General features: G+C 36.3%; 1 protein-coding gene across 5 annotated transcripts in view; it reads right to left on the bottom strand.

The window, feature by feature from the left end:
* thrap3a (thyroid hormone receptor associated protein 3a) overlaps positions 1-12,248 on the bottom strand; it is a 65,535-nt gene extending 53,287 nt beyond the window's left edge. For 3 of the 5 annotated variants that reach the window (XR_005631141.1, XR_005631140.1, XM_039740477.1), the window contains exon 1: positions 11,963-12,248. The gene's annotated coding sequence lies outside the window, so the exon portion shown is untranslated. The remainder of the gene's footprint in view (positions 1-11,962) is intronic. The other 2 variants (XM_039740474.1, XM_039740476.1) reach the window with 2 other exon arrangements.
* Between the last annotated feature and the right edge of the window lie 234 nt (positions 12,249-12,482).

Raw genomic sequence — 12,482 nt, 5'->3', positions numbered from 1 at the left:
TATGATGACACACTCATCACCTTCTCAAAAAAGACTAAAATTTCACCCAATCCAGTAAAACCCAAACCCTTCCCCATTCCAACCAGGTTGTTATTACGTTCACCTCTCTGTCACACATAATATTCCAGCACAGTTTACCCTTATTAATAATGAGGTTATTGTGCTGCTTTGCATGGTGTTACAAATCCAACAATTAACTAAGCCAAACACTAATCATAGTAAAAGTGTCACATTTTCATTGTATATTGCCACTTCAATTACTGTATCTTCAAAAAAAAAAAAAAAGCCATTTTTTTCCAAACAATGAGTACAACTTCATGTAAAGTTTTTATGAATTGCACTATTCTCAATATTTTGTTGATTACAGTTGCTCTGGAACTACATAGATCACACCAAGTCTCCCCAAAGAAGGTTGCTTTAAAATTTTAGACTCACATTCACTCCACTACAATCACAAAGCTACAATGTTGAAAAGGATTCAAGACAGAGTAAAAGTGTTGTTACACTTTGCCATTGTATCACCCCCTCTTAAACGGTGATACAATGGGAAACAGTTTTTTATTTTTATTTTTTAACCTCCTCTTTGCTCGATCAGCTTCTGGCCTGCTGCTGTGCCGCGTGATCTGCGTTTCGCGTGGCGCACTTCTGTCATATCACCTATGTCCATATATTTGATCTCTTATCACTTTTACCTTTTCATCAATATCACATTGAATTTTGATTCCATGTTTGGATTTACTTTGTGACAACGCAAAGTATAACTGCCTGTGAGTGAATATTGTTTCTTTCTCTCTACAAGAAACGTGTCTGACATAACCACGCAGGACTTTTCCAAATCTCTTTGCATAAGCTCTTGTCTCATGGGGCTTCTGGCCCCAGGCGTGGTTACATCACTTGGCACGAACACTTGCATCGTGGGACGTGAAAGTGTCTCCGAGACAATCACGTCTCATCTACTTCCAAGATTATTTTTTATAATAGAGAGATCGGGATAAAAACAAACAAAAAAACTTTTGACCACAGATGTGAGGCATATTTAGGAATAGGGCCACTGTGACCTAGTATTGGATGACACTAGAGTTCAATTAATAAATTGTTGTTAGCATGAAATCTAGTAAATATCAAAGAAAGGAATAATGTATCAAACATTACATGATTCAAGTGTATCAGAAAAGCCCAATAACGTACCCTGCAGTGAAGAAAATCAATGGATTAAAATTGCATTTCCAGTATGACTGCTAACCAAAGAATATGGTAGGTGTGTAAAATAATATGGAAATATGAATATGGTAAAATATTTTAGAATCTTTGCAACAAATGCTGAATATTATTCTTGCTAAATCATTTTCATGATACTAGGTAGTTTAAAATTGTTAACATGCTCAATAATAAAAAAAAGAATTGGACCTAAACTGAAATTTGATATACAGTGGGTACGGAAAGTATTCAGACCCGTTTCAATTTTTCACCCTTTGTTATATTGCAGCCATTTGCTAAAATCATTTAAATTATTTTTTTTCCTCATTAATGTACACACAGCACCCCATACTGACAAAAAAAATAATTTTTGAAATTGTTGCAGCTTTATAAAAAAAAGAAAAACTGAAATATCACATGGTCCTAAGTATTCAGACCCTTTGCTCAGTATTTAGTAGAAGCACCCTTTTGAGCTAATACAGCCATGAGTCTTCTTGGGAAAGATGCAACAAGTTTTTCACACCTGGATTGAAGGGGGTCTGAATACTTTCCATACCCACTGTATTTATTACAAATCTAATATTGTTCTAACAGTTTAGCAGAAATGCTGTTGGCACTGCTGCTCCACAGCTTCATGGCACTAATCTTGAAAGACCCATTCCTGGCAGTTCTTAGGTTGTGGCAAGTTCGACTTGCAGCAATTCCATTAATACAAACAAAAGTTTTCTTTTCCAATTGAACTCCAATTCATTTTCAACTAAAGACATCCATTTTTTTTATTTATAAACAAAGCAAACTTTTTTGGACATGGATGAATATGTAGCAGCCATCATTAATATTGAGGTATAGTATGGTCGCAACAGGAGTAGTTCCCTTGGTGGGTAGTGGCACTTTCCAGGAGAGACTTCTTCATATTAGAGTCAGTCAGAGAGTGACAGATATAAATCTGCATCAACTTGTATAGTATTTCCATTTCTTTTTTTCCCTAAACTTATAGTTTCGATGCAGCCCCAATACATTACAATATATACAACAAGAAGCACAAGAATGAAAATCTGACCCCAAAACCTTATGATCAAACTATTTTGGTGTGCACCAATTCAAGGAACTTTCAAATGTAAACAAAGGAGAACATGAACAAGACTGACATTTTTACTCAATTGTGCTCAGCCTATGCACCGAGGAAAAAAAAAGAAAGACACAAAGAATCCCCCATTAGGGCAGCACTTCGTTTGGGTCTAGGGCTGTAAAGTCTTGCATTGGTCATGCTCTAAAGTATGGCACTGCTTCAGACGGTACAAAAGATTAGTTGTATTACCTGTCTTTGTGGGAACATGCGTTTGACAAAATTTGCAGTGCACACAACTCTGTTTCTTGTCAGATTTTCAATAGCCAAAATATCTCCAGACTACCTAATTCCTCTGACCCTTCTTTTCAACAATGTCCCTATCTATTAAGCCTTGGGCTGTGTCCGTTGGGGTGTCTTCTTTGATAATGCTGATTTTTCATTAACATTATCTGCCATCATTTTCAATTTTATCTCGCTTTCACTCCTGACATACTGGCCTGCATAATGCTCTGTGCTGCAGGTGTCAACCAAACCTTTTGCTGTTGTAACTCTATTCCAGACACATGATTGGTTCGGTGTGGCGCGATTCTCATCATCATTGGCTTTTCATGTAGTCTGTCAAAACATGGATGGAATCAGTTATATCGACTTTCTATCATTCATGACTTATGCTTATAATGAGGAAAGGTTATTTTGTGGCAATTATTTTATCGTCCAGCCCTAACTGCCTATTATTAAAAAAAATAAATAATTTGATCCTGTTCTATTAAGTGGATCTGATCACCAGTAAGGCTAAGCAGGACTAAACAGAAAATTCAATATATTGCCTCCGGTTTTTTCCCACCCTCAGGGAACTTTATTTATAATACAAATTACACAGCAAATGAAAGGCAGATGTATGTTGAATAGCATATGGAAAAACAACCTCAGACATAAACCTATCCCTACTAGGGCATGACATCATTAAGTGATATATCCTATGTGATTGTCCAGCTCTCAGATACATGTTACTGCCAGATGTCTATCAATATGCAAAGTCAGTCACTAAGTTCAGTGCATACTAGAGACCTACTCTATCCTCCAATTGTGTCTATAAGACAGGATTCTATTTAAGCACAGGACAAAATTTTACTGCTTAGAAAGGGAGAGGATAGTCAAGGAATAATAATCAGGAACCACAATTTAACATGGATTGAGGAAAATACTGAAATTGTGATTTCAAATTTAAGAAAAACCAATATGCAAAAGCTAATATTACGATGTTCAGCACTTTGATTTTCTACAACTTCTTCTAAATAGTAAACGAAATCTGCCAAATCTCTGGGGCTTTTTCTAAACGTGACTACGTCAACTCTGCTGGTGTTTCATGGCAATGATGAACATGAGAAAAAAAACTAAGCAACGATCAGAAAAGGAAAAATATAGAACAGGTAGGGTAAGCTCTGTTTGTAAATGTTGGGGTTTACCCAATATGATAGTGCAAGCAGAACAACATCTAATTATAAAACACACTACTGCATATGAATGTGATGTCTACAATGTTACTTCCTGCTTCCCCAGAAAAAAAAGGTCCCTGCCAAGGAAAGTTTTATAAAATATTTGTTGTTTCACTGCATAGAATACGAGTGGACAAATATCACACAGAAGGAGGTAACATCTGCAGTGACTTACTGTATTACAAAATAAACTTTTGCATACTTAACTTGATTCCTATAAATACAGTTTTAGCAGTGGTCAAAAAAGTATAATGACAACTAATTTGAATCACATCAGAAGTGATATGTCCACACACAATAAGTAATCAAATATGGAAAAGTTACAAAGAAAGCCCTGCAAACCCCCCTTCTGCTTCATGACAATGTTCCTGCTATCAGTCCAAAAAGAAATACCCACTCCTATATTGTTCTCCAGACTTGGCCATGTGTGACTGCTTCCTGTTCCACAATATGAAAGGTCCTGATAAGAAAGATGTTAAGTTAGATACAGAAAAGTGATGGCATGAACATAATTTTTACCCAAGTGTAAATTTTGAATAAATAATGTTCAAAAGCAGGGCATGAATTTTATCTACCAAGGGGAGACTCCCTTCAATCCAAAAACAAAAGGCCATTATTTAAATTCAAACTTGTCAACTGAAAATTAATCGGTTATTTCAGAATTCAAGTAAAACATCCTCTGTTCTGTTGTTTTAATAAGCCACACCTACATGATCATACTTATTGTGGTCGAGCAGAAGGGCGGCAAATAAAATGCTTGTGACCATTGTAACAAAAAATGAGTGATTTCACCCAGGTGCTTCTTGTGTTAAACACTTACTGTACAGTCCAACTGTTGGGGAAAAAAACATTTTAATACACTCTTCCATCCAAAATTAATATGAAACGAGATTTGAGTGTTTGAAGTGAAGATCGCCTCTCCCCCTTATTCACTGGTTGCGAGTCCAGTCTTCAATTAAAAGCTTGATACTCTTTGAAAGTGCTACATGTTCATGCACTGCTCTGATTTTCCACAAGTATCTACCTAATAACATTTTAGCCAAAAACGTAGGTGCTTTGCAAGTTTGTTCTATTGACTGCTTAAAATTATGAAAATATATCTGGCTTCGAATGAACTATGTGAAAATTGTGGATGGTAGAGTGTTCCAGAATCTACCATATAAGATACAGACTTACTCTGTTTTCATTAACACTAGAATTACCAGAGCCTACGAGAAGCTCATAAATCCGGCCCACCTTAAATCCATTCTCACCTCTCGGTCAGCGTCTTTTGTCCTGTAAATGTGTCGATTAACAGCAGGCCGCCTGGTATTCCATCCCCCCGCCCACCACTGCAGTTCATTTCGCAAAGAAGTTTCTCAGTGTTTAGTGTTTATCTTCGAGTAAAGTGTTGGAGCTTTACTGCTTTACAAATAGTACATCATCATTTGGAATGCATACTGTACATTTCATGCGTGTTCCGTGTCAACAACAATCTATGTAAAACGTAGTTAACACAGAAACGTTTTTCATGTTTTAGCAATAATTGAAAAAAACGTTGACATGAAATGTATAATGTGTGAAGCCTGGAATACAAATCTACACTAATAAAAGGCAAAGCCCTCACTGACTCACTCACTCACTCATCACTAATTCTCCAACTTCCCGTGTAGGTAGAAGGCTGAAATTTGGCAGGCGTATTCCTTACAGCTTACTTACAGAAGTTAAGCAGGTTTCATTTCGAAATTCTACACGTAATGGTCATAACGGTCAACAACGTCCGCCATGTTGAACTTTCTTATTTATGGCATCATCTTCACGAAATTTGGTAGGTGGCTTCCCTGCGCTAACCGAAACCGATGTAGGTACTTATTTCGATGGCATGACGGCACTAACAGTGCCGCCATATTGAACTTTCCAATGTAACTAATTCTCCAACTTCCCGTGTAGGTAGAAGGCTGACCCCATCTTCACGAAATTTGGTAGGCGGCTTCCCTGCGCTAACCGAAACCGATGTACGTACTTATTTCAGTGGTATGACGTCACTGTCGGCCGCCATATTGAACTTTCCAACGGTCTTTGTTACTTATGGGCCCATCTTCAAAAAATTTGGTACGCGGGTTCCCAACACTAACTGAATCCTACTTACGTACATATATACATCCATAGCCTGCAGCTCGGTCACCGTGTGAGGCGGAGTTGGGTCCCCCATCCCAACGCCTCCCATGTTGTTGGATGCCTGCCTATATAAGGCCGTCCGTCACTCCGGCCTCTACAAATCAGGGCGAGCAAGAACGCAATTGAGAGAATAAAACTGAATAAAAAAAAAATAAATAAAAATAAATAAATAAATAAATAAACCTCTAACCTTTACAAGTACCATACATTTACACCGTCTGTTACAGACTCAAATCAAATGTATGCTTTTATTCTATAATAGTAACAATAAGAACAGCTCACTACTCAAAACGTTTATTTTGGGAGACGTTAAGACTCGAACCCAGAAAAATCAGGACAACAAGCAACACTAACCTGATTTATTTTTCTTTGGTTATAGTCTTGGAAAAAAGCGCATTTGTTCTGTTATACTTGTATCTTTTGTGAAAGTGCTTATTTGATATTTGGACTTCAGTCTTCACACATTATACACTTCATGTCTACATTTCGTCATTAGTACTAAAACATGGAAAAGGTTTGTCTTTTACGTATGTGTTCAATATTTCTGTCATCCTACACTTACACAGATCTTTGTGGACACATAACACACGTGAAATACATGTGTTCCGAATAACAATATATGTTTTTAGCCTAGGTACCTGACTCACTGATAAACAAGGCTTCATTTGGGAGAGGTTTTTGCAGTTTCTCCGGCGGTGAGGGGGGGAGCGCTATAGCAGGCCGCTTGCTGCTTGGGATTATCGACACATTTACAACAAGACAAAAGACGCTGAATGGAGATGTGCGAGTGGATTTAAGGTGGGACGAATTTACGAGTTTTCTCGTAAGCTTTGGTAATTCTAGTGTTAAAAGAAATCAACAGTATATTAAGAAATACTAATTTCAGAATGCTTATTTTTAGTATCAATTGAAGGGTGCATGGCAATTCTAAGACAGCACACTGCAATGGTACTAAGGTGTTATAAAGAGCTAAAATCACTTAATAAAATTCTTGGCAAATTACCTGGCAATGATCTTTTCCAATGTTTTAATACATGTCATTTTACAGATCTCAGAAAATCTAGGTATGCCAAAATCTGAAACTGTCCTTCCTTATATTCAAAATTGTATTACAACTTGCCTGAAGAAGGGGCCCGAGTTGCCTCCAAAGTTTGCTTATTGTAATCTTTCTAGTTAGCCAATATAAAGGTGTCATTTTTCTTAACTTCCATTATATGCTCTTATGTTTGTAGTGAGAACAGCAAAAAACTCAGTGTTGTGCTATTCTGAATTGCTCCTGGCGATTAGTAATGTTGCGATCATGAAGTTCTTTCAGCTTTTGGCAGACCACATAAGAGTCTACTATAAACAACTATTACAATAATGGCTTCCATTTCTGCAAGAAGCACTTTCTCAAACCTGAACTCAACAGCAGTAAAATAATTGTAGGTGTTACATTGTGCATTACTCAGTTTGGACCATAGACCAGGCATAAATAATGTTTGCTAACATTAGCCTTTTTTAAACACTTCAGTCTATCCTTCAAAACCAATTTATTACTAAAGCAACCATTTAGGCAGCTATGACAGCTTTGAAAGCACAAAAAGTGTTGATGAGACATCATTAAAGTGGCCAAATTGTTACCAATTCAATTCTGCACAGTTTTGGAATAGGCTAATTATGGTGGCAGCTGCAGAGAAAGGTTTCCCAAAAATGTCCAAAAGTCTCCTCTGTATGGGAGTATTTCACTAAAAATACTGAGAAAATGGTTGTTTGTACAATATGTAAAACATAGCAACATTAGCTCTATGCACAAACACTGGAAGAGTAATGCTCTGGTAAAATAGTGCAAGACAAGACAGCACACCACTGCAAGTAACCCACTTACACATCCGACAAAAGTGTTCCTTTAACTATGTGAAGCTGATTAAACTTAGATATTCGTACTAATGTGGAACAAAAGTCATGGTATTTATTTGGATAGAACAGATAAACAGTATGCTAAATAGGTTTGCCAGCTACCAATGCCCCCTTTGTAAGTGACTAAACAGTAAATAAATCACATTCAATAAACAATCAGGCAGACATGGGAAGATTTATTTTTAAATCTAGTGCAGCTGATCTTACTGAAATAAAGTTTCCAGCACAGCAATACACAGCTGTCCACTCACAGACAGGCCACTGCTGAGAAGCTGGCTTTACTGAAAAAAAAGACACAAACTTTATACTGCAAATCCATTTGCATTGGTTACAAGGTCCTTGATAAAAATCATTTAAACTGTACCTTGTCTGATCCCTCACCTTAAACCAATTTACCTTGGGTGACACTATCCAATTATTTAAACAAAATTACTTGCTCATCAATGAATTAAGAAACTAGTGAACAGAATAATCATTTTCAAAATAATCACTAGTGACAGCCCTAGCTGTTTTTGCTTTGTTTTGTACTCTGTGTGTAATGTTTTTAAGACTAAAATTTAAACATACCTGCTGCAAAGCAGTCTCAGAAGCAATAGCTATGATAAACTTGCCTTGCTTACATTTATGGAGAAAGAAGGCTTCCAAGTACTTTGACTACACCAGTAGTCTGGAACTTCATCAAATTAGTTACCCATTTCATGCATTGGAGCATTAGACACACACACTCCAGAAGATGAAATTGGTGGAAAAAGATGTTCTTACGGTCCCAGGCATCAATCAATTAATACATTTCCTGTTTCAGATGAGGTTTGCTCCAAGAGGTCAGGTTATTGACATCACTGTAAGAGCATATGCCAGTAAACCAGTGAACTGTCACAGCTTTGCAGACTATCTGCTCAATTTGCCTCCAGTGTCTACCAGTCACATCATTTTGACTGCATGCTTAAAACAATGTTCATATTTTCTCATAGAACTATGAGAAAAATATGATTAACTTCATTCATAGATACAGGGTGCATCTATTTTGGAAAATGTACTAGATAAGCTTCAAAAACTGAGCTGTCACATGTGGATCATGTACTATTTTCCTGGACCTTGCCTGAAAGTAACAATGAACACTGGAATATTTCTCTATATAGTAATGTATTATTGTACAGCCTTACTTATTTTAAATCTCTTTATTTAAAATGTATATTGTGGAAACATTTGTATGTATTATATGGCTGCTGCCTTTACTGAGGACAAGTGAAAATAAAAATCCTAATATCATTGTGACATATAGCTAAAGAGCCTATAATAAAAAGTAAATTAACATGGGAGTACAGTGAAGCAGAGAACTGTCTGCAGTTGTCAAATGTAATGACAAAATACTAGGTGTGCATTAGGGTTACATAACCCCCCCTTACGAATTACCAGACTTCTCCCTAGTTATATACAAAGATGCCTGGGAAGAAAATACTGAAGATTTCAGATTTAAGGTTATTGTTGGACAAGTTCAGACTGAATCAGCGAGCTTGTCCATTCTAGCATTTAAGGGATAAGCATCTATGAGTTTTATGAACTAAAGTTAATGTGGTTCTCATTCGGTTTCTGCTCAATTGGACATTTTTGTTTCATTTTTAGCTAATAAATATCTATCAATGTTGTGTATCCAGATATAATTTCAGTTAAGTTCTTTAGCTGTACAAAATAAGGGCAGTAGGCTTGCACAATGTACTTCATACATCAAACTGTATAAAAGATTGTGAGAATATATGACAATAATGGGGGCAACAAAGACAAACAAACAAACATTGTTATACTACCTTAATATACACTACTCATTTACAACTAAAACCTTTATGATCCTTTAAAAAAAAAAAAAAACTATTTTTTTTTGGTTACAATACTTTGTCAAATCTATACTGTGCATATGATTCAGAGATTTCGAGTATCTAAATTTTCAACTAATTAGCACAGCATTATCTTGTGCACAAAATTAAATATTGTAGTATTAAATTATGCCATCACAGCATCTTCAATGCTTAAACTTATTTTTATTTTTGGGATCAGGATTGCTCGAATGTTCAGACTAGTAAATTTAAAAAGTTTGCATGTTCTCCCCATGTCAGCATGGATTTACACCACCTGTCTAAAGAAGTACATGGCAAATAACAGATCAACTGACTAATGAAAGTTGGTCCTTCCAGGGTGCAAGTATGAGAGTTTGTGCAAGTGGTGCCCTGTCTATATCTGTTTCTACGTTTGTACTCTGTACTGTACAGGATAGGCTCTGGGCAGTCCTGATGTGGAACAAAAGAAGTAGGTTTGAAGTTATTATGTTAGATAGACCAAATGACAAACAAAAAAAAAAAAAACTGGAACATCATCAGGTATTATAATATCTGGGCTTAAATCCTATAATCAAGCAATTAGCTCTCAAGCGCAACATGACAAAAACTCAGTTCATGAAGCTGTATGAATAAAAACATTATAAGAAGAAATGTGGCCAAAAAGAATATTGCATCAAGATGTAAATTAAGTCCAAGATGAAGTGATCTATTATTATTACTCTTTATTACTTCTAGATGTCACCACGGCTCGTTCCAAAAAGTTAAACCACAGCTTTGATGAGAGATTATGGCATGGCCTAAAAGGTTCCCCCAACCCATACCACCCCTTATTCCTAAAGCATACTGTCAAAATAAGTCATGAAACCCATTGGTCACTGTTCAAAGCCTACAATTGTGATATTCTACTTAACACAATGTGATCATTGTATGGCAGGCCAGTGGTACACCGTTTAAGTATAAACAACCAAATTATTATGAGTGTACTGAACAGTGAGCATAATAAATAAAGAATAAACAAAGTGAAAAAGAATAAACAAAGTGAAAAACAAAGTTTTGAAATACACACTCAACTATCTGGGCAATGGCAAAGAGTAAAATTACATTTTAAACTACAAAACTAGCATCCAAAGAAAAAATTTAATGTATACACTAACGGCATACTACGAACGTTTTGCTATAAAGAGTCATGAGAATAGTTTAATGTTTAGAAGCATATGGCATGTAACCATCAGGTTATGAAAATAAAAGTCTAATCATATACAAAATCTTTCAAATGAACACATGAATCAGTAATAAACTGGCTGCACAGTCCACTGCACAAAGTGTTCTTTGAAAAACCAAAATAAATAAAACTTTGCGAACATAAGATGCTGTGCCATTAACCACATATCTAAACTCTTAACAGTATTAAAGTAATAGAATTTTATTTTGTATTTCCTGTAATAGGATGAACTAAACATGTTAAAGTACCTATAAAACTCCAAATATTTCTTGGAATTTTACCTAATTAACTTCCTCTGGGGTTAATTTACTTTGTCAACCTGCTTTAAGCACTTTTGCCAACACTAACCTGATGTGATCTACATCACAGCAAATGTCACAAAGAAAGCTTGATACCCTGCGTTTAGTCTCTGTAGCTAAAGCAACGCAACGCGGTAATTGGGTCATTTGCAGAGACCTCCACTTTGATAGCAGGGGCAATTAAATGTTAGTTCACATACGCTTACCTTTCACATTACTGAATCTGACTAAAATTATCTTAACAACCCACACCCTCCCCCCACTTTCAAACACTACTCCATCATAATCTTCATTACCTGGAGGCGATAGGGCCGTGCATATGCTAAATAATTCAGTAAAACAAACTTACGCTTAATGTGAATACCTAACCACATTATACGAACTTCTTTTACTGTTTACTTTTTAAAGATTTCACTCATGCGCTACATACTACATGTAGCTATAAATCCGGCGTACTTCGCAACGAGGTGACGGTGCCGTAACCTAAAAGCTAGGCCAAGGCAATGCTAATTCAGGTTTTCTTAATTTAACGGGAAAGAAAACAAATCCTTACTTTCTATTTTATACAAAGTTTTAAAAAACATGCTGAATAATCCAAAACTACAAACCCCACGTAATTTATTAAGTTATTCAATTACTTACAACTCACACTGACGCACGACCTAGCACGCTCACTTTATGATTACAAATCAAGCAAAAACTTCAAGAAAACCCACCGATTAAACAGGGGTTGTTGGGCCGTGAAAGGGCAGTTCAAAGATCATGAATTTTATAACAAAGAGGTTACCTACTTTCAGTTTCAACGCGGATCGTTTGGTTTTCGTCCGCCTGTCGACACTTGTCATCCACACGGTCCGCCACTAGTTGACGTCGAACACCGAAAAGGGTTTTGTGGGTATTTTTTATTTATATTTTATCTCTTATAACCTGCAAATACCTTTAGTAATACTCCTGCAGTGCGATGCAAAACAGTAAATGAAACAAAAAGTCCGGATGCCTTTTTTCAACGTCTACAATGACTGAGAAGATAGAGGTCGAATTTCCTTCCTGTTTTTTTTCTGTCAAACAAGTTGCATATGACGCAATTGGCCCCGCCTACTAACCCTCTTAAAGGCAGAGTCCTTTTAACGCGCCATTGCGGGCCAATGAGAAAGAAAAGAAACGAAACGAAACCCCGAAGAGTAGGAAGAGCACAAAATGGCATCTCACTACAATGCTGCATACAGGTGAAATATCCAAATCAGACCATATAGTGGAATTTTTCATTTTTGGATATTCTTGAAAACCAATTCCTCTGAATTTGAGTGCTTT

The sequence above is a fragment of the Polypterus senegalus genome, chromosome 17, assembly GCF_016835505.1.
Source record: "Polypterus senegalus isolate Bchr_013 chromosome 17, ASM1683550v1, whole genome shotgun sequence".
Classification (NCBI taxonomy): Eukaryota; Metazoa; Chordata; class Cladistia; order Polypteriformes; family Polypteridae; genus Polypterus; species Polypterus senegalus.
The sequence above is the reverse complement of the archived record's forward strand: the minus strand, read 5'-3'. Positions and strand labels throughout refer to the sequence as shown.